General features: G+C 39.2%; 1 protein-coding gene across 7 annotated transcripts in view; it reads right to left on the reverse strand.

Moving 5' to 3' along the window:
- foxp2 (forkhead box P2) overlaps positions 1-27,834 on the reverse strand; it is a 458,869-nt gene that overhangs the window by 374,318 nt on the left and 56,717 nt on the right. For 6 of the 7 annotated variants that reach the window (XM_062982426.1, XM_062982432.1, XM_062982433.1 and 3 more), the window contains exon 2: positions 8,372-8,514. The gene's annotated coding sequence lies outside the window, so the exon portion shown is untranslated. The remainder of the gene's footprint in view (positions 1-8,371; positions 8,515-27,834) is intronic. The other variant, XM_062982425.1, reaches the window with a different exon arrangement.

Raw genomic sequence — 27,834 nt, forward strand, 5'->3', positions numbered from 1 at the left:
AGCCTTCTTTGTCCACCAGATGTTCTTGAGTTCTCTGGTCCTTCTTTGGACCTCAGCTTTTGCACTAGCATAGATCTTTTTCTTAGCAGCACAGTTGGTGTCTCTCTGCCATGTTTGAAAGGCTTTCCTTTTGTCATCAATTAGCTGTTGGATCTCTTTGTCGTTATCCATATGAAAGTCAGTACTATATTCAAAGAATGTATAAGTAATTAAGACAGTAGAAATAGCAAAGTCTTGTTGCCCAAGACTCAAAAATATATGCCTGTACTTCCTTGTTTGACATTAATATAGATGCATCTTCTTTTTCCCAAGACCTAGAAGCCACAATGAATATAAGAACAGACTAATAACTGATATCCTAAACAATAGCTTCCATCTCTGTATTGTTGGGAGAGCTAGGAAACCACCCCATGTCCCCTGTTATCTAGTAGGCTAGAGCAAATTTTTCGTTATTTCGTTAAATTCGTTAAAAATTCGTTTCGTAAGCAATTTTGAATTAATATTGAACCATCTGCTCACTGCCCTTACAAATATTACGAATTTGAATAATAAAAGTACCTTTTTTCGTTTGTTTCTGATGTCTTCGGATGAAGCTGTAGCCCCTCTGAGAGGAGAAGCCATGTTGGCATGCCTCTCGTCAATCAGAGCGGAAGAGGGAGGGAGGGAGTGGCATGGACATCGATCTGCTAGCATTTTAAAAAAAATGTTGCTTCAAAAATCCCCAAAAATCAGTGGATGGGTCAAACATTATGAAACTTGATAGGCAAAGAGTACTCAATTTTTGCTTCCATTCTGGCAAATTTCATCATAATAGCTTTCATAATGCAGGAGAACGAAGCCTCTGAATATTGACCATTAATGAAGCAATTCGCCATAACGAGAGAAAAAACTCCATTTCCCAGAAGCCTTAGCAAGCCAATCAAAGTGGAAGGAAGAAGGACAGGGAGGCGTGGCTATCGATCTGCTAACATTTTAAAAAAATGTTGCTTCAGAAATCCCCAAAAATCAGTGGATGGGTCAAACATTATGAAACTTGATAGGCAAAGAGTACTTAATTTTTGCTTCCATTCTGGCAAATTTCATCATAATAGCTTTCATAATGCAGGAGAACGAAGCCTCTGAATATTGACCATTAATGAAGCAATTCGCCATAACGAGAGAAAAAACTCCATTTCCCAGAAGCCTTAGCAAGCCAATCAAAGTGGAAGGAAGAAGGACAGGGAGGCGTGGCTATCGATCTGCTAACATTTTAAAAAAATGTTGCTTCAGAAATCCCCAAAAATCAGTGGATGGGTCAAACATTATGAAACTAGATAGGCTAAGAGTACTTAATTTTTGCTTCCATTCTGGCAAATCTCATCATAATAGCTTTCAAAATGCAGGAGAAGGAAGCCTCTGAATATTGACCATTTATAAAAGCATTGGGCTGAAGCAAACGTTTCTCCAATAGTACAATGCCCACTTGCAAACTACAATTCCCAGGTGTTCCAGGCCCTCTCTCCTCTTAACATTCCCCACCCCCTTTTGTCCTCACTTAGAATCATAGCGTCATTGAACTGTAGAGTTGGAAGAGACCTCGTGGGCCATCCAGCCCAACCCCTTCTGCCAGGCAGGAAGACACCATCCAATCCCTCCCAACAGATGGCCATCCAGCCTCTGCTTAAAAGCCTCCAAAGAAGAAACCTCCACCACAGCCCGGGGAGAGAGTTCCACAGCTGAACAGCTCACAGTGAGGAAGTTCTTCCTAATGTTCAGGTGAAATCTCCTTTCCTGTAGTTTAAAGCCATTGTTCAGTGTCCTAGTCTGCAGGGCAGCAGAAAACAAGCTTGCTCCCTCCTCTCTATGACTTCCCCTCACATATTATACATCATGTCTCCTCTCAGCCTTCTTTTCTGCAGGCTAAACATGCCCAGTTCTTCAAGCCACTCCTCATAGGGCTTGTTCTCCAGACCCTAGATCATTTTAGTTGCCCTCCTCTGACCATCTTGACCAAACTTTCATACAGTATGTAAATTCTTGGAAGGTATGAGAAGTTTAGAGAGAAGGAGGGAGGAAGAGGTTTGAATTTTGGACTCCAATTGTGGCATGATTCCCCACCCTGCCACCCACTTGGGCAAGTCACACACTCTCAGCCCAGAAAAGCCAATGGAACAGGAAATAGCACTTTCAAACCAGGAACTAATTTCCTTATTCAGAGGCTGATGGCCATCTGTCAGGAAGGATTTGATGGTGTACTATGATTTCTGTTCCTGGGTGATAAATGTCATTTCCTAATTGGTTCTGTCATAGAAACATGGCAAAATCTATAACACTGCCTGAACTTTGTGCAAGCGACATGGATGGAACATATTATGGTTTGGTCCACCAATTTAACAAAGTTTCAGCCACAAAAACAAAGTTTCTGAATTAGAACAATGACTTTCACAGTAAAGACAACCCAATGAAACAGGAAATAAGACTTTCATACCAGGAACAGATTTCTGCAATTATTAAAAAATGGTTTATTATAAAAGCTATGAAAATTCGCCAAAAATCAGAGGATAAGGGAAACGTTCCAAATTTTGGTGAGCTATCAGTGTTAAATGTGTTCTACCACTGTACCAAGTTTGAAGAAGATCACTCAAAAAATGAGGGCGGGAGAGTCCTGTAAAATCTCCCCTCGTGCTGTTTTTTTTTGGCCACTGCGCATGCGCGTCCGCCATTAACGAATTAATTTAGAAAATAACGAATTTTCGTTAATTTCGAATTTTTTGGGGGGCAAAATTCGGAAATGACATCAGAAACGAAACGCTGGCGCCCCCTACTTTTGAAACGAGTTTAGAATCAATTTTTTCATGGATCGCTCAAGCCTATTATCTAGACCGACTACAGCTGTCGATCTTCAGAACAAAATTCACAAGATTCTTCTTCCCCATCTGAAGTCCATGTTGTCTCATATCTGATACTTAGTTTTCAGTTGTTCACACACTAGACTGTTATAACTACAAATTGATTTCAGGGGTTAGATGCCAAAATTCAATTGAATAAATTAAGGAATCATCAGGGCACAAAGCAAATACTGTCTGGAATCCTTCTGGTTCCTTTCCACATAGGATTGTACTTTATTGGAAACAAATTCAGTTCATAGCTACATAGGTGGAATTTCGCAAACATTCCATGGGCCTAAATCTTCTTGTCCATTTAGACTAGGTGAAGAACAGTTGAAATTACTGATGTGATGACTCACCATTCAACAGTTTATTTGATGTGTCTACTCTAATTTATAGACTCTTAAGAGTTGAAACAGATCAGAAAGGCCATCTTTTCTACTCCTTGCTTGTAGAAATACACAACTAAAACACTCTACAGAGTACCTATCCAACTATTGTTTAAAGACTTCCAACAATGAAAACACCACCAGCCTCCAAGGCAATCTTTTCCCATCTATTTGAGACTAACGAACAGGATTCTAACATTATTGGAGAGTAGTTTATTTTATTTTATTTATTACAACATTTGTATCCCACCCTTCTCACCCAAAAGGGGACTCAGGGCGGCTTACAATAAAACACATGTATATAAAAATATAAAATACAATACAAATCAATTAAAATAGTTAACTAATTAATTACAGCAACATTCATAAAATACAATACTAAATAGCAGATAGGCGCAATCAGATCTAAAAATACGAGTTGTTATCCATCAGTGCCTTTAATATACCATTTTATTCACTGGGGCTCCAGAAACAGCCTACGTGTGTTCCTCAACAACACAATAAAAAGTCACACTGGCAAACACACAATCAGCAGCACAATGTTGACATACAGAAGAAGGGTGGTGCAGCACAACACTCTATCTACACAAGTACAGATTTACATTATGCAGGATCTCATTGGCAGTATTGAGCTGGCTAATGTCAGTATATGACATGGACCCTCTACATGAGCCACATATCCCAGTGTGGGAAGACACTGCTCTGTGGCATCCAAATGATGCATGGGGCCTTCTCACACCCCATATGGGGTAAAGCAGTTTTGCCTCACATTAGGCGTAGTCAGGGAATGCTACAAGACTTTCCCAAATCTCCAGGGCACCTCTGCACTTTGAGGTGGTGTGAACAGTTGGCTAGGTTCCAAAACTCTGTTCAAACAAGCTAGTGCCACCATCCCACTTTCCCTACACTGCGGCACAAGGAAAACGTGATGGCACTTTACCTGTGTCATTTATTCATCATTGTAGTGGTGGCTACAAAGCTCCAAAGAGCTCCTGCTTGTCATTTGGCACATTTGTCAATGCCAGCAAAGGCATTCACACAACTTAGAGAGGGAAAGGGAATTATCCCCCTTTTCCCCTACCCTCTCTGAATCATGTGGACCAAGCAATAGCAACAAAAAAAGAACCCAACAGAGATCATGGTACCCATCCAGTGATGCCAAACCAGGTCCAGTGAGGGTCTAGACTCCATCCCACCACTGCAGTGTCATGTAGCCTCCCCTGGGGCCAAACAAGAGTACCGTCACTCCACATCAGCTTCACATTAAGTGGCTCATGTCAATACCTCCTTAGAACTCTCTCCAATGTCATCAGAAAGCCCTGTGTAAAACTGAGATTCCACTTGAACCAAGGAACCTGGTTTAAAAGAAGACTTGAGCAATTTCCTAAGATGTCATCTCAAAATCATGGATTCAGAAGGTGGCTAAGCCAGGGATGTTGTGTGTTTTCTAGACTGTATGACCATGTTCCAGAAGTATTCTCTCCTGACATTTCGCCCACATCTATGGCAGGCGTCCTCAGAGGTTGTGGAACATGAAACATGGCCATACAGTCCGGAAAAACACAACAACCCTGTGGTCCCGGCCATGAAAGCCTTCGACAACACAGTGGCTAAGCAGTTTTAAAAGTGATAACTGAATGTCTCCTGCAGCTAATCAATGTTTCATCAAAAGAAAAATTGAATTCAGTAAGGCCCCATATATACTGCCATATCATGCAGTTTAACTGCACTGAACTGTATTATGTGTCTACACTGCTATATAATGCAGTTCAATACAATTAAACTGAATTATGAAACTGCAGTGTAAATAGGGCCTAAGAGGAAATGGGAGAGCACATATGCCTAACAGTTCATTTGGGGTCATCATGGTTCACCCTATGGTGCTAAATCATAGTTTAGCTTTGTGTGGACTCATTGTGTGTTTCATTACCAGAACTATAGTTATTCTTTATTGAAGCCTGAAACACAGCCAGTTCAGAAGCAACTGATACAGATATAAATAGGAAAAAGGGGGCGGTATATCCTGATAGTTTGTTTCACTTAACATGAATAGAACAATGACAGAGTACTCTTTATAATTAGTTAAAGTGATTATGTAAAAGGGTATGGTAACTAATGTTCATATTTAGAAATTAGAGGCTTCAAAAAGACAAAGCAAAACCCTTTGCACAGTTTTCTCATTAAAGCCAACTATTTTCCTGCTCAGGAATATTTAAGACCTACATTGCTTTGTGAGGGATTGCTGTTAATTAGTTTAACATTACTGGTGTTAATAAAATACACAAACACTCCTCACAGAGCAGATGGTGTCCACAATTATACATCTTATCTGCAGCATTTGTGATGCTGTAGTCTTTTATATTCTTTGATATCATTTTGTTGAAGATGAAATTGTGTTTATGGCAGAACACAATCAACATTCAAGTTTTCATTTCCGTATATTGCATCTATGCAATACAGTCATACTTAAATTAATATGAAAAATGTATCCATTGTGTTAGAGTACTAATCCAGCAAAATATTTTAAAATAACACTGGGAAACAGAAAAGCAGATTCTGTTTAGTATGTAAACAAAGGAGGTATGTACTTATTTGTGAACTCCAATTAAAATAGGGAGACATTCTTAGTGTCTTGAAATTAAAAATAGTGGCTGAGTTTGTAACCCTTTGGCTGTTAAGTTAAACTCAGTAATTAACCCAATTTCAGTATTATTTTAAGTGAGATACCTAAAAATGTTTCAGAATGAGTGACCTCCATATGCCTTATATATTATCTAAACTAATGCTTAGTAGCCACATTACCACATGAAAAAGGAACAACCAAAACTTTTCTGCAAAGATGGATGAGAGCTATGCTTTCAAGTGTAACAGTGATGTTTCAGTGCTAACTCTACAAACTACAAACACCACGCAGGAGTTGCTAGAAATCGCTCTACACATCATCTGCCATTCACATGAGGTACTTTCATCATACTATGAACTATTATTTGGGAGCAGATGTCCACTTCATATGATGGCCCAATCCACAAACCATTTATCGTGTGAAAGAGATGTCATGCTGATAGATTTACGATTACTTATTTCCTGTATCCCATATTATCTGAAGCACATGTGTCAAACTCAAGGCCTGTGGGCCAAATCCAACCTTCCATGTCACTTTGTAGGGCCCTCCAATTGCTGGACTACAGCTCCAGTATTATTCACCATTAAACATCATGATCAGAGCTGATGAGAGTTGTGATACAGTAACATCTGAAAGGCTACAGTTCAGTTGGGATAGTAGGGTTTAAATTTAGATACAATGTTCCCTCACTTATTGAGGGAGTTACGTTCCAGGACCACCCGCAATAACTGAAAATCTGCAAGTAGGGATACTATATTTATTATATGTGTGGAGGAGAGCAAACCACAGACCACTTACTACAATGCAGTCTGCACTTTATTTTAACAGTTACAATATACAATACACCGGCAGAGAAGAAGAATGGAAGCTAAATAACTTTTTTATTTCCAACCCTTCCCTCTCCTCTCCCCTCCCTTTATTTCTCCCATTCTCCCCCTTCCAAAACCCTTTGCACACCGCAAAAACACACAAAACAGCGAGAATACCATGATAAATGTGTATTAAATGAAAACCCGCGAAACAGCAAGGGAGCGAAAAGTGAACTGCGAAGTAGCGAGGGAACACTGTGCAAGGACTGTGGATATGATGCCTGGCGTTAAAATGTCCTTTAACCTTTCCCCAACCTCAGAGCCACAAGTACTGTTGGGTTGCAATTCCCATTATGCCCAGTATAGATGATGGACAATTAAAATTAATGGGAATTGCCATTCAAAAACATCTGGGGACCCAAACTGGGTGAAAGCTAAAGAGCATTAACCACTGTGTAAAAAAATATAACTGGCTTTCTGTATCTATGAATTATCTGTTAATGGATTTGAAGACCCTTCAAGGGCTATCATAAGGTTGATGAGGCCACCGATGAAAATGATGTTTGACACCCCTGGAGTACCTATCAAGACCAACTCATTCTGCCAATCTGCCACCTATACAATCAAGCTGGAATACTACACTATTTCATGAAGCAAAATTATAAGACAATAGAAGCAATTTTGCAAAATATTATAATGAACATATGAAATGAAGTAATGTTCTAGATTGACCAATTCATTTGGGGTCAGCAATACAACTTAAGGTGAAACAAAACTGGGAATAGCAGTTGAGTTTATCCTGAAATTAATATTGCTACGCATACCCTAAATGCCACATTAATAACAATGATATTATTTCTTAGCCTCCTTTCATCTTGACTCGAGGCAGGCTACAATATATTATCAAAATCATTATGTACATACTTAGGTGTATCCAAAATTACCTTCATTATGAAGGATGCTATGAAGTTGCCCCAAGTCCCACTCTCACAGCTTTGAGAGACAGGTGTAGTAGTAGGATAGAGAAATTGTAAGAATTGTTTTGAGGTGCTCTCAAAATGATTGAAATTTAACATATATCCAGATAATTTTATGTAATCATTTTGTACACACTGCTTTAAGTAATCATTGGCTTAAAAAGACATAAAATCATCCAGTGGCACCAGTGAAACTATCTGGGAAATCAGCATTTCTAGCATAAATTTCCATGCAATTCAGTCCACTTTATCAAATGCATTGACTGGATTGCCATTTTTGATTTTATTTCACATTGGGAGAGGGAAATGTTCAATAGGTGCAGAACACTGAAATTAAACACAGATTACTGGATGAAAAGACAATCAGTGCTTTGGATGCATGTCTAAAAGCTAGACTCAAATTCAGCTGAATTTTACAGAAGATGAACTGAATTTAAGTCTAAATTTTGGTTCATGAAAACAATCTTGTCCTTGTTGTCCTACAGCCAAGAACCATCTTCCTTAATTCTTAAAAAAAAAAAAACAAGCCAGTGTACTGAAAAAAACCTAAGGATATTTTGGATTATTTTCCATACTTTTAAAAACACCATGTGAACCATTCATATTGTGTCAATGTTATCAGTATAATCTATATTTTAAATAGAAAACTTGATGGGCAATATTCAAACAAAGAAGTATTTTCCCACAAAATCGTTTACTGAACACTCACATTTCTTCTGGGTCTCCTTTTCTCCTATTTTTTTTCAAGAGGGCTCTGTTTCTTTTTGCTTGCAACAGCTCTTCCTCTAAAACTCACTTGGCTTTCAAAAGGTTAGATAATGAGGTTGCTTCAAAGAAAGTGAGTTATGCCTGCATGAGAAAGAAAAGATTAAGTTGAACTGTTTTAAGAACATTCTTATAAACATCCTCCACTACTTTTCATTTGTTAGAGAAAACTATACTTATATACAACTCAGTACATCAAGCAGGGGGATATATATCACTATACTTACTGTAAAATATTAAGAAATGGCATATAGACATTGAATTGAAAATAAACAATAAATCTAAAAAGGTAAATTTGCTCTGCTATGAAAGGTATTGATGAAAGAAATTTAAATATAACAGAGTTATATCAAGAACACTAAATGTGCTTCCCCTAAGATTTTAATTCCAGTTCTGACTTGTAAGCTTCATAATAGAACTGCATCACAACAACTTTAGTTACCTGGGAAACATGTATTATAATGCTTAGAATGTTTTTGGATTCAGAACATAGAAAAGAATACACCTGGAAGTTCTAAAACAGAAAATGGCATATTGTACCAGAAATACCTCAAATATTGTTTACTATTTGCTCCATTCCTTTTAGCTACTCCTCATTCAGGATATTAGATCCATCCAGCTGGGTCCTGGACAGAATAAGATGCCAGAGTTGAGTAACTAATATAATTCTATCTCCTTCACCAAAGAACTACAAAATACAGTCAGCCTCCAAGAGCTTTCACTGAGGGTACATCTACACAGTAGAATGAATACTGTTTGATGCCACTTTGACTGCCGTGGCTCAAGGCTCCAGAATCCAAGGAGTTGAAGTTTGGTGACGTACTTCCACTCTTTGGCAGAGAAGGCGTAAGACCTTATAAAAAGTACATGTCCCATGATTCCATAACACTGAGCCATGACAGGAAAAATGGTGTCAAACATCATTCATTTTACAGTGTAGTTCCACTCTGTGAGTCAATCCATCTATAATATAGTCTTTCTCATACAGCCTTAATTTTACCATACATTATCATTTTTTCCAATGAGTCATGCAGTCCCATGATACATCAAAAGTAGTAATGATTCAGTTTAATTATTTTAGCTTCTAGGGAAAGTTCAAGCTTAATTTGCTGACAAACCTGTTAATTGTTTGACTGCATACTTTTTGCTCACTTGTTTGTTTGTTTGTTTGTTTGTTTTAAAAAATCTCCATGCTGCAGAACTGTAGGACAACATTTCATATGAGCTGGTCTTCTTCTGCCACCTTTTTGCACTGTCAAACTTTCACCACCATTGCCTAGATTTGGTATTCAACTTTGGTATTTAATAACATGCTGCTTGGACTGGAGGGTCTTTGTGATTCTTTATCTTTATGTTTGAGGGCTGTACAGATGCTGAGGGTGACAGGGAATGGAATCCTGCCACCAAATTGCACAGAGGTGAGGTGTCTGACAGGAATGTGTGACAGAGATGGAATCCCTCTGATTCTACACACACACACAGATACCACCAATTAATAAAGATGTTTTATAAGAGATGATGTTAATTAAGTATTTGTTTGACTATCTTCTTCGCTGCCACCAATAGAGGAGACGTCAGGCAGATGGCACTGGTTCTATTTGTTTTACTTCAGATGTTGTTATTGCTTAACTTAATATAAGAGTATGACAGAGGCTTAGTTAGAATAAAAACAAAACAAGTTTATTGCAGGTACAGAGCTTGATGGTTTCATATAACTTGTTAAAGGCACTTCGCTTAATGGTTACAAACGGTTATGAGGTGGTCAAACTTTCAAAATATTTCTTTCTCTAGATTACACTAAACCCTGATCCTCCTGGATTCCCTGGGATTAATTTTCCCTAATCCACAGGCTCTATAAATGACCCTAGACAAGTCACCTAACTTGCCTAGTCTGGTCCAACTTAGATCTGACTCAAATCCTTCTATTTGAGCCAACCTGATTCTCCTCACAAGAATCAGATCCTCCACTGTGACTAGAAAATCACAGACTGCCTGGGTTTTTAAATATTCCCCCTTTTTCTTTCCAAACGGCGGTTGGCTCCGCCCCTGTTGCTATGGTAACTTGCCTTAAGATGGCTACCTTCCCCCATACATCATCAACTCAAATACTCACCATTTTAAACTTAGCCAAACCTGACTGTTCAAACAAAATCCAATAAACATGTCATCTATAAACAAAATATAATTATACACTTCTTCACACACCTCCCAACCCATAAAGATTATTTTTGACTTTTCTATAACTTAGAATGGTCAAAAATAATAATGTGGATTGTAATTAAAAATATACAACAATACATATTAACACACTCTTAACATATAAGATCAACATATTAGCATGCAACATATATAAACACAAACCTTTACTGTTGCAACCTCTAATACGTCCTGGAAATTGAATCCGCTACAATGTTGTTTTTACCTTTTACATGTTTTATCTCAAAGGAGTAATCCTGTAGCAACAGGCTCCATCGGAGAAGCTTGTTATTAGTTCCCTTGGTGTTATCTAGCCATTTTAATGGGGCATGATCAGTTTGGAGGGTAAACCTCCTCCCCCATAAATAAGGTCTTAATTTTTGTATAGCCCAAACTATGGCTAAGCACTCCTTTTCGATAGTTGACATGCTGCACTCTCGAGGAAGTAATTTTTTACTCAGAAAGAGGATTGGACGATTTTCCCCTTCTGTGTCAACCTGACTTAAGACGGCTCCTAATCCAGTATCAGAAGCGTCACAGGTCAAAATAAAAGGTGCGTCAAAATCTGGGGCTTTTAAAACAGAATTTGATGTAAGGGCCTGTTTTAATTGTTCCATGGACTTCTGACATTCAGGGGACCAAATTACTTGATTGGGGCAGTTCTTTCTAGTGAGATCAGTTAGAGGGGCTGCTAAAGTGCTAAATGATGGTATAAATTTCCGGTAATATCCTGCTAAACCAAGAAATGATCTTACTTGCTTTTTGGTTTTTGGGATAGGCCATTGGTGGATGGCTTCAACCTTGGTTAGCTCCGGTCCGATACTTCCACAACCTACTATATGACCTAAATATTTGGTTGTGCGGTTTCCTATCTGGCACTTGGAAGCCTTGATAGTTAGACCTGCCTCCTTTAACCGACTCAACACCTGATTGAGGTGTTTCAAGTGATCTTCCCAACTTGACCTAAAAATCCCTATGTCATCCATGTAAGCCACACAGAAATCTCCCATACCACTAAGTATTCTGTCCACTAAACGTTGAAACGTGGCTGGACTATTTTTTAATCCTAAAGGTAAAACGGTGAACTCATATAATCCCGCATGAGTCCTAAAAGCTGTCTTTGCCTGGTCCTGAGGTGCCATAGGTACCTGCCAAAATCCCTTGGTCAAATCCAGGCTGCTGATAAAATTGGCCTTCCCCATCCTCTCTAACAGATCATCTAACCGAGGCATAGGGTAGGTATCTGATTGTGTTACCTTGTTCAAAAGTCGATAGTCCACACAGAATCTTATGGTGTTATCAGGTTTTTGAACCAGAACAATTGGTGAGGCCCATGGGCTGCTTGATGGTACTACAATGCCCATGTCCAACATTTCTTTTACCTCCCTCTCAATGCATTTAGTTATTCTGCCTGTAACTCGATATGGAGGAGACGCTATGGGTGGAGTATCACCAGTGATGATTTGATGATAAATTCCCTGTACTCTCCCTGGGAGATCAGAAAATAAATGGTCATACTTATTTAATAATTTCCTAACTTGTTTCTGTTGAGTCTGGGACAATCCCTCGTCAACCTTTACTTGCCCGCTGCTTCTATAGGCTTTCCTATTCCCTTCCCAAAAGGGAAAAGTACCTGTTTCCTCCCCCGAAATTATCATACATACATTTACAGATGTATTTACATATGGCTTTAACATATTTACATGCACCAGCTTTTCTACATTAGACTGTTCATTATATATAGAATAGTTCACGCCACTGTGTCTTTTGATGACTTTCCACGGTCCAGTCCAATCTACTTGGAGCTTGTTGGTCTTGGTTGGTGTAAGATACAGGACCTCATCCCCTATCTCGAAGCTCTTGCATCTGGCAGTTGAATCATAGTGAGCTTTCTGTCTTTGCTGGGCTGTCGCTAGATGTTCTTGGGCGGTGTTCCTGGCCATTTCCATTGTTGACTGTAGATCTTTGATGTACTTGGTCACTGAAACAGGTTCCGGTTTTGGACTTGCTTCCCAGAATTCTCGGATTAAATCAAGCGGTCCTCGCACTCGCCTCCCGTATAACAATTCAAAGGGGCTATAGCCAGTGCTGTCTTGGGGAACTTCCCTATAGGCAAATAATAATTGCTGGAGCTTGATGTCCCAGTCATGTGGGTGTTGCTGACTGTAAGACTTAATCATGCGAACCAAGGTCTTATTTAGGTTTTCAACAAGGCCATTGGTTTGTGGATGATAGGCTGATGATGTCAAATGCCTTATTCCACACAGTTCCAGTAATCTTTCCATTAATCTAGAAGTGAACTGGGTTCCCAAATCCGATACTAGCTCTTTAGGGTAACCTGTTCTTCCCCATATTGAGAGCAGTGCATTGGCTATGGTTGCTGTCTCGATGTTTGTTAGGGCTACTGCCTCAGGATAACGAGTTGCGTAGTCAATCATAGTCAGAATATATCTGCATCCTCTCCTACTTGGTTTTGGAAGAGGACCGATGCTATCTATGCCCACTCTAGAAAAAGGTTCCCCAATTAGTGGCATTGGGACTAATGGAGCCTTAAGTTTATCTCTTCCTGAGCTGATTCTCTGGCATGTGTCACAGGATTGACAAAACCTTTTAATTTGCTGGTACATGCCAGGCCAAAAGAAATTTTTAGTGATCCTTTGAGTGGTCCATCTAATTCCTAAATGTCCCCCTTGTGGGCTGTCATGGGCTACCTCCATCAACTGTTCTCTATACTTCTGAGGTACCACAATCTGCGTATAGGAAGCGGACATCTCTGGGGCTTTTTGATTTAAAACTTCCCTGTACAAAACTCCATTTTTATTAATGAACCTGGTGGGCTTCTCTAAAGTTAAATCTCCCTCAGTGTTTTGGGCTTGCTCAAACAAAGGTTGCAATGTGTCATCAGACTTTTGCTCCTTCAGGATTTCTCCTTCCCCTTCAGTTTTATTTACCAAATCAGCCATTACAGAACTTGCCTCAGGATTTTCTTTTAAGTTCTGTTGTATAGGTAAACAGACAACTTCTTTATCAGATTTCTCCTCTTTATATTCACCCTCATCAAGAGTCTTTGGTATCTTTTTGACTTCTCTGGCAAGGTCATTTCCAATTAGGCATTTATATGGAATATCAGAACTAATAGCAAAGTCCCATACTCCTTCCCACTTGCCATATTGAACAGGTAAAGAAACCACTTCGCTTGGGATCACGGGACCCAAACCTTTTAAATTAACTTGATAAGTAGGGTGTTGGCATTTTGATGGTACTAATTCAGGTCTAATGATACAGACTTCTGAACCTGTGTCCCTCCATCCTTGTATTTGGTTTCCATCAATGTTGATGTTTTCCAAATATTCATCTGATGTTTGATCTAACAAAACAAACAGACATTGCCTCTCCTTTTGAATTTCCTGAGGTAAATCTTTTTGAACCTTAGCTGGTTCTTTAGTTATCTCTTTGGTTGGGACTTTCTTAACATAGAAAGAAGGTTTTTCTTTCTTTAAAAGACCACATTGGGACTTAAAATGTCCTGCCTTCCCACAGTGAAAGCATCGAATATTTCCCTCAGTTTTGGCAGGGTTCATTACACTAGCCATCCTCCAGGTGGTGTTTTCTATGGAAGCTCCTCTCCCTTGCTGTGCGCGCGCGAGGGAAAAAGATGGCTGTCTAAACTGTTTTTCTTTAAATCCTCCTTCTTCCCTTTTAAACCCTTCCTTCAATGTAATAAGCTGGTCCACCATACCAGCTGCTTGATTAGCAGTTTGAGGTTTTCTATCTTGTAGCAGCCATCGATAATCTGATGGAACTTGCTGGTATAGCTGCTCTAATTTTATTAAATCTTTCAGCTGCTGGAAGTCTTTTACCTCAGAATTTCTCAACCAACTCTCAAAATATTGTGCCTGTTTGGCAGCTAGTTGTAGGAAACTTTCATTTTTCTCTCTCCTCAGCGTTCTGAATTTTGTTCTATAAAATTCAGGAGTCAGCTGTAACCTTTGTTGTACCAGCTGTTTAAATATAGTGTAATTTCTGCGTTCTTCTTCCACCATTTCCCTATAGATCTCTAATAGCTTTCCACAAATCTGTGGCCTGAGGTAAATCATCCAATTTTCCTCAGCTATTTCCAGATCTTTACAACACCATTCAAACGAAATTAAAAACTGCTCCACATCATCCTCCTTGTTGTATTTAGGAAACCTCTTTAAGCCTGAATCAACAGGATTAATGATGGGAGTCCCTGGTTGTGCCTCCACAGAAGGCTGAGACAGTGTCAGCTTCTGTCTTTTCCATTCAATCTCCATCCTTCTCATCTCTATCTCTTTTTCCAATTTCATCTTTTCGATCTGTGCCTGTCTCTCTTTATCCTGTGCTTCTGCCTGTCTCCGTTTCTCCTCTGCCTCTAATTGTAATTTCCTCATCTCTAATTGATATTTCATCATAGCTTCTGACATGGTGGTCTGTTGTTCAGAATCTGAACTCTCTTTCTCTTGGTACACCTCTACCTCTCCTACTCCTCTTTTCTGCTTTCTGGTGGCCATTCTTTATAACTTTTACCTCAGAAATTTTAATGAGCGATCTCAGGCACCAAATTAGGGATGTTATACGTATCCCACCGCTGCCACCAAATTGTACAGATGCTGAGGGTGACAGGGAATGGAATCCTTTTGATCCCACCGCTGCCACCAAATTGCACAGAGGTGAGGTGTCTGACAGGAATGTGTGACAGAGATGGAATCCCTCTGATTCTACACACACACACAGATACCACCAATTAATAAAGATGTTTTATAAGAGATGATGTTAATTAAGTATTTGTTTGACTCTCTTCTTCACTGCCACCAATGGAGGAGACGTCAGGTAGATGGCACTGGTTCTTTTAAGCTGTCTCTATTTGTTTTACTTCAGATGTTGTTGTTGCTTAACTTAATATAAGAGTATGACAGAGGCTTAGTTAGAATAAAAACAAAACAAGTTTATTGCAGGTACAGAGCTTGATGGTTTCATATAACTTGTTAAAGGCACTTCGCTTAATGGTTACAAACGGTTATGAGGTGGTCAAACTTTCAAAATATTTCTTTCTCTAGATTACACTAAACCCTGATCCTCCTGGATTCCCTGGGATTAATTTTCCCTAATCCACAGGCTCTATAAATGACCCTAAATAAGTCACCTAACTTGCCTAGTCTGGTCCAACTTAGATCTGACTCAAATCCTTCTATTTGAGCCAACCTGATTCTCCTCACAAGAATCAGATCCTCCACTGTGACTAGAAAATCACAGACTGCCTGGGTTTTTAAATATTCCCCCTTTTTCTTTCCAAACGGCGGTTGGCTCCGCCCCTGTTGCTATGGTAACTTGCCTTAAGATGGCTACCTTCCCCCATACATCATCAACTCACATACTCACCATTTTAAACTTAGCCAAACCTGACTGTTCAAACAAAATCCAATAAACATGTCATCTATAAACAAAATATAATTATACACTTCTTCACAGGGGCCTTATCTACAGGGACACCCAGTAGTTCCTTCACTTCTTTTTCTCCAAATTTTTCTTTTTCTTTTTTCACTACAGTCTCCAAATGACTGAGCCAAACTACAGAACATCTTTAAACTACCATATTTTGATGTTTTCATCATCTACTTTCAAAGTCCTAGAAACGCTAATTAACACTTCTGTTAATGACAGTAAAGTAAACCTATAACAAGCAAGGCACAAAGGAAGCATGCTGGTAACACTCAGGCCCCTTCCTCGCTGCCATATAAAATCCAGATTGAACTGGATTATATGGCAGTGTAGACTCATATAATCCAGGTCAAAGCAGAAATGTGGATTATCTGCTTTGATAATCTAGATTATCTGGCAGTGTAGAAGGGCCCTCAGATGTTCTCAAGTATATTACAAGTGCCTTTGCAAGTTAGACTCCTTCTACACTGCTATGTAATCCAGATTAACAAAGCAGATAATCCACATTGATCTGGATTATATGAGTCTCCTTCTACACTACCGTATAAAATCCTAATTATCTGCTTTAAACTGGATTATATGGCAATGTAGAAAGGGCCTGAGTCTACATTGCCATATAATCCAGTTCAAATAATCAGGATTTTATATGGCAGTGTAGAAGGTGCATCAGAAAGCAATAAACTGGTTTTGCAAACTAACTATACACTGACTAACTACACTGAAGGCATTTGAAGTATTTGTGTAATTAAGTGCAGTTAATTACACTACAGGCTATGAACTTTCTGAAGCTACTATAGGCAAAGTATTTGAATCCTAATTAATTGCCCCACATTCAGCAGTCAGAGGCCCCTTCTACACAGCCATATAATCCAGTTCAAAGCAAGACAATCTGGATTTATATGGCAGTGTAGAAGGGGCACGACCTGCAACTTTGGCATAACCCTTAACATGTTTGGCCTCAATTGGAGACTGAAGATGAGTATAAAGCACACATCTAAATAGAAGCATCATATAAACATACATTAGAGAAAGCAAGGGTCTACTCTACCTGACTATATTGTCCATATCCACAGCAAAACCTTGCTGCTCATATTTTTTCAAGTGTCATGGAAGATAATGGTCTTCATGCAGCTCTGTAATTCAACATCTCTACGCTACTGGATTACAAGTGGAAATTTCAGAACTGATGCTCACCATAACTATCACACTGACAGTGTAATCCTCCACTCATATTATTCTTGAAGGAAGTAAAGAGCAATCTTAGTAATTCCGTCATTGCTACAAATCCATCTTTGAAAATTTGTTACTATTTGTTACTAACTTTGTATATTTTCCTACATGCACATAAAATATTTTCTGCAGTTGGGGATCTAGTCTATACAAAAGTGTTTTCTGCTCATAAAACAGCAGCTTCCCCAAAGGAAATAATAATTCAGAGCAGAAAATGCTGTTTGTTAGACACAGTCCCTATATGAATTTTGCTCAGAATAAAGATCCAAATCATAAAAATTCTTGTCAGTTCAAGATTCTCCTCATCAGTTTCCTGACATTTGAAGGGAAAGATTTTTTGACTATTTTTTTAAAAAATCCCCATTCACGTATCACATAAGTCCTTTCTCATAAGCAAGTAATTTATTTTGTGAAAAGTTTGTGATATCAAAGTCTTTCTGAGTCCCTCAACAGAGCGAGAGAGGGCAGGATATAAAACAAAGTGAATAAAAGTCATTTCCAACTAACATGATTTTTATATCAGTCCAAGATAATTGGCATCTTCCCTTTCTGTAGAGCAATATGTATTAAAAGTAACTTATCCAAGTAAAATCCACTTTTGTGGAAATTTCATTCTGTATCTTTCCTATTTAGTCTATGCTACATCTAGCCATAACAGAAATCACTCAAAATGCAGGCAACTTAATTCAAATAAATGAAGCAAATACAAAAAAAAAAACAAGAGAGAGAAAGTGACATCTAAACAGATCTTCACTCAAGATCATTTGCCTTCAAGGATTTAGATTCAGAACAAATGGATATATTCTATTCCTTACAAAAAAAAATTCTTGCATTCTCTAGCCTAATTTATCTTCATCATAAGGTTAACTTTTATGCACATGCTGGTCAACATTTGTGTTCTGGGTTTTCTTGTGCAGCAACCTTTGAAAACACACACCAGGCATTCTAATATTTCTATGTGGTGTTCAACACATATCTTTTCGCTTTCATCTCCACAATACCAGCAATGCTTTTGTTGTATTTTAGGATATTCACAGATCAATGTCTATTCCTTCAGGGAAGCCGTTTGAACTCTCAAAGAATGACTGATTGACATCAGGAACAAATACCTTTTGCTGTCATAGAACAGTGTGTCATTTATACAAAAATCCACATTAATTAATTCTATCCATGCCAACTTGATGTATCAAAGGGTTGTAACAGGTCACTCGTGTACACTGTAGTACTAATGCATGGAGAAAATACTTTCTTGTATTAATGAATTTGGTGTCCCTATTCAGACTGTGTGTTAAAAAAAAAAGTCTCTACGTACCATTGACAGGTGTCTTCACCATATATTAACATCTTAATAAGCAAGTACTTTTATCAGTTCCAGGTTCATCCACAGCCCATTTTATATCCATTCTAAATTGAGGCAGAGTACTAAATGCACAATTCAACATGAAATGAATAATGCTTATCTGATGGAGGCTATACTTCTCGAAAGGTTCAAGACTTTTACAAAATTAGGTTTTTCAATGGTTCTTCTCATGCACACTGGATATGTGTCAGTAGATACAATCTAACAAACAACAAACATTAATTTGTTTGTCATATATAAATTGAAGAGTCAGAATTATAATGAATAGAAGGTTGTATCTCCCACATTTTTCTATGTCTGTTATAAAAATAGCATCTGTTAAATGTAAGAGATTTTATAATGTAATCCTATTGGCAGAACTGTCAAACTTGTAGCACTCCAGATATTTCATACTCCAATGCCCAGAAGCCCTAGCCAGTTTGTTAAATGGCTAGGAATTCTGGCAGCTGAGGTCCAAAACATCTGGAGGACCACAAGTTTGACACCACTGCTTGTTACCCTAATTCTGTTCCTCCTGAGCTCATGCTGACCTCATTTACTCAAGAACAAACATTTGGGCTTCAAATTGGTACATATTATACATGAAGGAAAAAGTCTGCTATATAAATGGTGTGCATTTTGAGGTTATATTATAATAAGGCATTGTCTTCCCTAAAACCTTCTACCTTCTTGTAATAAATCACAAAATTGTCTTTTCATCGTAGTTTGCTTAAAAACTAACTAGCACGTGACTACAAAATAAAGTTCTTTTGGCCCATAGCTGAAAAATATCTTACATACAGGATAATGGAATACATGTATCAGGGCAAACGTACAAAAATGTGTGAAAGTTTTCAAAAGTTCTCATCAAGTAAGAAGAGGGAGAAAGGAAAAAATGATGGGGTCAAGATATTGAAGTCAAAAGGTTTCCAGGATCAGTGTAACATGTGACACAAGAAAGGGTCACAGACTGAAATGGATTAAGGACTACACTAGAGAAATAATGCATTTCAGGTTAAATCTAGGACTGTTGGAACAGAAATACCACTACACTGATACTTTTATTTTTGAAAATATAAACCTAGTAGTTGTTCAGGTTTATATCCAATTTAAACTCTGGATTGAAATATTACATTTAACTGACTTCAGAAATCAATAATGTTTTTATTCCCCAGTTCCACCTCATACATCTTGGGCAAGATCCCCAGCTATAATTATCTGTGGGGATAATGGCAAAACCAATCAATCAATTAATTGTGCACACACATGCTGCATATTTCAAGGAGCAGCTATGGTTTATTCCTCATTTTTAGGTGTAACATGCTCTGTCAATCTCATGGCAAAAGACTAATCTCCAATTCCCAAAATATAGCTGTTTTCCTTATATGGAATTTTACCATGGCATTCAAATTTTAACATATATATATAATGTAATCAGATGAATATACAGCAATATAATACTGCTTTTTTATGGGTACCCGAGTCATAAACATCTATATACACATGCCTTGTGTATATAAACCTCAAGCTAAGCCATATACTGTGAATCATAGAATCATAGAATAGTAGAGTTGGAAGAGACCTCATGGGCCATCTAGTCCAACCCCCCGCTAAGAAGCAGGAAATCGCATTCAAAGCACCCCCGACAGATGGCCATCCAGCCTCTGTTTAAAAGCCTCCAAAGAAGGAGCCTCCACCACAGCCCAGGGGAGAGAGTTCCACTGTCGAACAGCCCTCACAGAGAGGAAGTTCTTCCTGATGTTCAGGTGGAATCTCCTTTCCTGTAGTTTGAAGCCATTGTTCCGCGTCCTAGTCTGCAGGGCAGCAGCAGACAAGCTACCTCCCTCCTCCCTATGACTTCCCCTCACATATTTATACATGGCTATCATGTCTCCTCTCAGCCTTCTCTTTTGCAGGCTAAACATGCCCAGCTCTTTAAGCCGCTCCTCATAGGGCTTGTTCTCCAGACCCTTAATCATTTTAGTCGCCCTCCTCTGACGCTTTCCAGCTTGTCAACATCTCCCTTCAACTGCAGTGCCCAAAATTGGACACAGTATTCCAGGTGTGGTCTGACCAAGGCAGAATAGAGAGGCAGCATGACTTCCCTGGATCTAGATGCTATACCCCTATTTATGCAGGCCAGAATCCCGTTGGCTTTTTTAGCACATTGTTGGCTCATGTTTAACTTTTGTCCACGAGGACTCCAAGGTCTTTTTCGCACATACTGCTGTCAAGCCAGGCGTCCCCCATTCTGTATCTTTGCATTCCATTTTTTCTGCCGAAGTGAAGTATCTTGCACTTGTCCCTGTTGAACTTCATTTTGTTAGTTTCGGCCCATCTCTCTAGTCTGTCAAGATCATTTTGAATTCTGCTCCTGTCTTCTGGAGTGTTAGCTATCCCTCCTAGTTTGGTGTTGTCTGCAAACTTGATGATCGTGCCTTCTAACCCTTCGTCTAAGTCATTAATAAAGATGTTGAACAGAACCGGGCCCAGGACGGAGCCCTGCAGCACTCCACTTGTCACTTCTTTCCATGATGAAGACGACGCATTGGTGAGCACCCTTTGGGTTCGTTCGCTTAGCAAATTACAGATCCACCTAACCGTAGTTTTGTCTAGCCCACATTTTACTAGTTTGTTTGCCAGAAGGTTGTGGGGGACTTTGTCGAAGACCTTACTGAAATCCAGGTACGCTACATCCACAGCATTCCCTGTATCGACCCAACTCGTAACTCAATTGAAAAAAGAGATCAGACTAGTCTGGCATGACTTGTTTTTGGTAAATCCGTGTTGACTATTAGCAATGGCCGCATTTGTTTCTAAGTGTTTGCTGACCACTTCCTTAATGATCTTTTCCAGAATCTTGCCTGGTATCGACGTGAGGCTGACCGGATGGTAATTGTTTGGGTCGTTCTTTTTTCTCTTCTTGAAGATAGGGACCACATTCGCCCTCCTCCAATCTGCTGGGACTTCTCCCGTTCTCCAAGAACTCTCGAAGATAATTGCCAGTGGTTCTGAAATAACTTCCACTAGTTCCGCTAGTTCCTTTAATGTCAAAATCCCTTGAAAAGCCTCATAAATTGCAGTATTTCTAATTTATTGCCAACCTAAGAAAAATTAAAACTATACAAGAACTTACAAAGCTATTAAACCAGGATAGACAAGGTAAAATCATAGGCACAGTCTGTCGATATATAATGCATACCACCAAGCTTATGACTCATACATTCAAGATAATGGGGAGTTACAGTATAGCACATCTGGGAGGTGCCAGGTTGGGGAAGGCTTCATCACATACCTCATTTTATTAAGTCCCACCATAGGCCATCTTCAACTGTGGTGTGGGCACCACAGTTGAAGGGAGATGTTGACAAGCTGGAAAGCGTCCAGAGGAGGGCGACTAAAATGATTAAGGGTCTGGAGAACAAGCCCTATGAGGAGCGGCTTAAAGAGCTGGGCATGTTTAGCCTGCAGAAGAGAAGGCTGAGAGGAGACATGATAGCCATGTACAAATACGAGAAGGGAAGTCATAGGGAGGAGGGAGCAAGCTTGTTTTCTACTGCCCTGCAGACTAGGACACGGAACAATGGCTTCAAACTACAGGAAAGGAGATTCCACCTGAACATCAGGAAGAACTTCCTCACTGTGAGAGCTGTTCGACAGTGGAACTCTCTCCCCGGGGCCGTGGTGGAGGCTCCTTCCTTGGAGGCTTTTAAGCAGAGGCTGGATGGCCATCTGTCGGGGGTGCTTTGAATGCGATTTCCTGCTTCTTAGCAGGGGGTTGGACTAGATGGCCCATGTGGTCTCTTCCAACTCTACTATTCTATGATTCTATGATTCTATAAACCTCAAAGGCAATTTACCAGGTAGCATGCTGAATTACCAGTCACATATTATCCCTGTTTACACTGGCACCTTGAAAACTTATCAACATTTACTTTTCTGCCTATACGGAAGGTGTGCAGAAATGTAATGGCCACATTAAATTAAAGCTATACTAAATTAGGAAAAGCCATTTTCAAGATGTGAATCCTTAGTGATTTCAGCTAAGACTGCAGTTAAAGGGCAAGTGTAAGCTAAACCCAATATGCCAGCACATAGAAACAAACCCAACAGGTTAAAGACAAGCCACTGAGGTTTATTACGATTTGGCCAAAAACCAATTTGCTTCAAAAGGTACAAGCCCAAACATACAGAGAAATGCAAGACATCTTATGCAATTCTGACAACTATTCAGCCTTACCATTCCCTCCCCTGATTGGCAGAAAAAAAGCTGGTTGGCATCCGCACTGGGAATGGTATTCTAACATCACAGCCTGTATGGGGGAATTTCCATGACAAGGAAAATGGCGACTTGGGATTGGTTTGTTTAAGGAGCCAATCCACTGCAGAGACACCCCTGGAAAGGCACAGTCCATCAGGAAACAATGGTGCAGATATCTGATGGTTTCTCTGTAAAATTCAAATGACAAGGGTGCTAGCCTTAGACTTGGCTGCCAGTATAGAAGGACTTGGCTGCCAGTATAGAAAATTAATGAATGCACATCTCTTAAGCCACTTCTTCTGCAGGAGCAGCAGACTCTCAGCCTCAGGTTAAATGGACAAACATCCTGATCTTATATTGTTGGAAAAGAGGGTCACCAATCTCACTTTTTTAGGTGAGGGGCTGCAGTGCAGGCCGGGGCGTGGTGGCTGGGCTAGGCTGGGAGAGAGGGGCGGGGGGGAGGGGCCAAGGGTGATTGGCACAGGGGCAGTTAGTGTCTGGAGGGAGAGTCCTCCTCTCAGCCTGGGGGCATGGCATCCTGTGATGTCCCCAGGCTGAGAGGCAGAGGCACAGCGCCAAGAGCCCTCGGCAGTGGCTTGTTTTTCCCCTGGCTCTCCTCTCAGCCTGGGAAAGGTGACAGCCTGCCTTCCCCAGGCTGAGAGGAGGAGGAGACACACCTCTGCCAAGAGCTCTCCAGAGAACTTTCGGCAGTCACGTGTCTCTGCCCTGGCTCTCCTCTCAGCCTGGCATCCGCATGCTGAGAGGAGGCTGAGTCAAATGAGAGATGGAGGGAAGAGCCCAAGGGACCGCTTCCAGCCTGCAGGCCTGGGTTTATCCATGCCTGATCTATCTACATATCTACACAATGGGTCTGATAGTTAACTAGCTTGGTAAATTGTTTGAGAGATCTTGCTGCTAGGTCCACTCCTGAACCTCTAAAGCTTTGGAATTTTGCAACTCCGGAAAAGGTTTTTGATAAAAAGAAGAAAATCATATATTTGCTTGTAGTCTCCTGATTTGGGGGGGGGGGGGTAATCGTGGCTTGATAATAGATCCTTTTAAAAAAGTGGGGCATATGACATCATGGGGCTTGGGCATATAGTCTGAAAGTAATTTAATAAACAGTATTTTTAATAATTATGTGCATGAGACAAAGTTTGTGTACACTGAATTATCAGAAAGCAAAGGTGTTACTCTCTTCGCCACTCATGGCGAAGTTTGGATTTCAGTATTCCAGGTATGGGATACTCAACCTGTACTGGCCAGTGACTACAGTGACTTTCTCTTTCCAATGAGACATTGGGGGACCTCCAAGCAGCCACCCAAAGCCTGGATTCAGGGGCCCCTGCACACTGGACATTCCCCTCCCCGCCTTTTTTATTGAGTTGGTTATTTTTCACACTGTCAGAAACCAAAGCAATCTAACATAAATAAAATTCTCCAGCCACCTACTGTTGTGTCTTCAGCCCTGTTCTTTATTTTGCTAGTATAGCTAAAATCACATAATCTCTTATATTAATGGTAATTTCCATTTTAAATGTTCTCCCATTCAACAACACCCAACATGTGAAATACATAAATTAAAATTTACAGTGATTGCTGTTCATACCCACAACAAACCTGATTTTTGTGTGTTCTTTTCTATTATTTTTACTTAGAAAAACCATCTTTTCATTTCATGCAGTTGGCATAAGGCAGAATCACTATGAACATAATACATGTCACAATTCAATATGTCAGTTTATTATATTCAATATATTTAAACAGTTGTTTCAATGCTAGCATTTTCCCTTTTCCCTCTGGGAATGGTGTTAAGAAAAAATATCTTATCTGCATTTCTTTTTCTATTCAGTATGGACAACAGTATTTCCTAAATGTTCGCTATTCAGTGCTAGATATGTAATTACCTTCGGTTCATAGTCTAGACGTTATTGCCTTGGTAGCATTTAAGACTGCTTGTAACATGCTAGCTGTTTCAAGTAAGCTAAGCTAAATCTTGACCAGATAAATTAGCAAAGAATGCAATAAAAGCTGCAATAAAAGAACTTTATCCTTCAAACCTTCAAGTTGCTGCTAAATGAGATTTCTTTGAAATGCAGATCAGTTGAACTAGATTAGTGAATTTTAGCTCCTGTCAACATCATAACAAAATACAAATACAATTGTTCACTGGCCTTATCTCCATGCTTCCATCTGCTGCCTTGTTATTTACTTTCCTTGATTTACTATGCAGATCTAAATAAGGCACATCAAGGAAGGCTTACAACACAATGGCTTCTTAAGCTTTACATCAAGGTATTTGAAACTGAAGCCCTGAAAGGGCTGCCATCAAAGACATATCTCTAATGAACTTCCATATCAGAGAAGGTTTGGTATTTAATACTGCTGTGAAAAGAAAAAGCTACAAATCAGAATGGCCTATGAAGCAAAATGCCTGCAAATCTTGATGAGATTAACACCTAGCAGAATTAATAACCCAATAAAAATGATATCGAGTTCCTTGAAGAGTTAAACTTCCAACCCTTGCACGAATAATGCTTTGTGTCAAAATGTCAAAATAATAATAATCTGTTGACAAGGTTAAAAGGTTAGGGTAGAATCCCCTCCTTCTTTTCTCAACAAAAGCTTTAAATTGAGCTTTTTTATGCTTCTGGTTCCATTTAAGACACTGTTGACAAATCAGAGCTAAAACAATTAATACAATCAACAGCATTACAATGGTACCTTCTATGTTATCAGAATTTTAGAGCACCTTAGGGAGAGTACAGGGGAAGAAACACCAATTTAGGTTGAAATGACAGCAGGCAACATTTCTTCATCGATTTAAACAATGTTACCCATCTCTACCCTCAGAAATGTGGATTGTGGTGGTGATATCTTGTTCTGTTCTACTGTGGTTTTGTGGTGATCACAGTTGTGATAGTGGCGGCATTATTTTGTTTTGTTTTTGAAGAAAACACCACCTTTAAAGAAACTGCCTATCCCATTTATAGAGAATCCTGTAATGCCCGTACTACTCAATGTGGTGGTCCTGGAAGAAGTCCATGAGCCACTGGCTGATGAACCCAGATGAGTTTCCAGGAAACAAAGAAACAATGGTAAGGTAACCAGTGGGTACCAACATGGTGGTACTTCCTGGCATACTGGAAAAGTATAATTACTAGTTGACCCATCAAATAGCCAAAGAAACGCTGCTGTATATAACATTATAATAAAGCCATTCACAAAACACAGATATACACACTAGACTAGAAAAACGAAGTTGATTCTCTTTTCTTTTTTTAATTTTTCCACCTACTGTCTCAATACATTATGCAAGGATTAAGTAGTTAAGAAGAATTCCAACATGAGCATGCAATCGTGTACAGCAAAATGTCAGTGATTACAAATGTGTTAGTAGTCATTGACAATCTCTTTTAGTAAGCATTACAGCTTATAAACAAATCTCACATTTTCCAGCACACCCCCTCCTTTAAAGAAAACCATTTCAATCATTTATATGCTTCTCTAACAAGAGAAGATCCCACAAGCATGTTCTATGGATCAATCAGCTCCAAACCAAAGTAGACGTGTTGTAGCTCTTATGCCTGGGAATCATGCTGGAGGCTCACCAGATGATGAAAACTGAAGTATGCTGTGTATGGCTGCCCCACATGGCATCCATTAGCTTCTGGGCATGTCAAACTTCACAACTATCCTACAGTCAATGACAGCAAACACCTTTCTTTTCTTCTTGCCTCCAAACATATATTTGACTCTCTACCCTTCTTCCAGATTACAGGCAGTCTTCCAGAAACAGAGTCCCAAAACAGAAGCAGTATCCCATGGCTATATGCTACAGAAATCACAGTTGTCTTTTTGCTACATTTGATTTCATATGGTCCATGTTGCAGGTTTCTTTACCACCACCAGAGACTGCTTGTTTAACAAGACAGAACAACAGATCTGCATATGCAAAGCAGGTGCTGTAACAGGTTTGACTCCTCTTGACCTAAAGCAAGTAAAAGAAGTCCACAAGCAACTGCTTTCTCAAGGGTATCCTGGCAGTGATGGACAGTCAAAACCCTGCCATCTGCAGCACTGTTGCTTAGAAATGACAACCTGGATTAAAAATTAGTTGCTAGATCTTGTATAACTAATTATCACAGCACTGTCATCCATATGTTAAATTCCCAGATGAAAAAGTTATCAACAACATTTAAAATCCATTAAAATGCATGATATGGGTAGTAAGTAAAATATTAAAAGGCTTCTTGCAAATTATATCAGTACATTACAACTAAGAATTTATTTTAATATTTCTATTACTAAAAACTGATACATTATCAAATGGTGGCCACTTGGCACAGAGACACAGAAGGCTTCATTATGCCCTCAGTACATATGCATTATCACCAATATCAGACCCACAAAATCAGATTTTTAAAAGGTGAGCTATTGTATTTCAACTCCTACAATAATATATACAATTTTGAATGTATGGAGTCACATGTGTACTTTCACTAAAGTTCACAGTTAATGCCCTGTATGTTATCCACCACCACACATCCTGGTACATGTACAAAATATAATTTTTGATAATACGAAAGGACACTTAATGCTGCTTGCTATGCAAGTACTGTAAATAAAAGCATATCCTTGATTATCTTGACTGATGGTGCTTCCGGAAATAATTTTGTCCTTGGCTTTTTGGATGCTACTCTTGTGTTCTTTTAAAATTTATTTTGTAGTTAAAGTTATTGAATACATATTTTTATGGAAAATCTATGAATACATCTTTGTATACATAAATCTAGATATATAAAAGGGTAATGAAATTTCGGCCTAGGACAAAACAACAAAACTACACATCCCAGAAACACTAAACTTGCCAGCACAACCCCTCATCCATGCCTCTACGTTCATACAACAAAAAGAA

This window comes from Anolis carolinensis, chromosome 5, assembly GCF_035594765.1.
Source record: "Anolis carolinensis isolate JA03-04 chromosome 5, rAnoCar3.1.pri, whole genome shotgun sequence".
Classification (NCBI taxonomy): domain Eukaryota; kingdom Metazoa; phylum Chordata; class Lepidosauria; order Squamata; family Dactyloidae; genus Anolis; species Anolis carolinensis.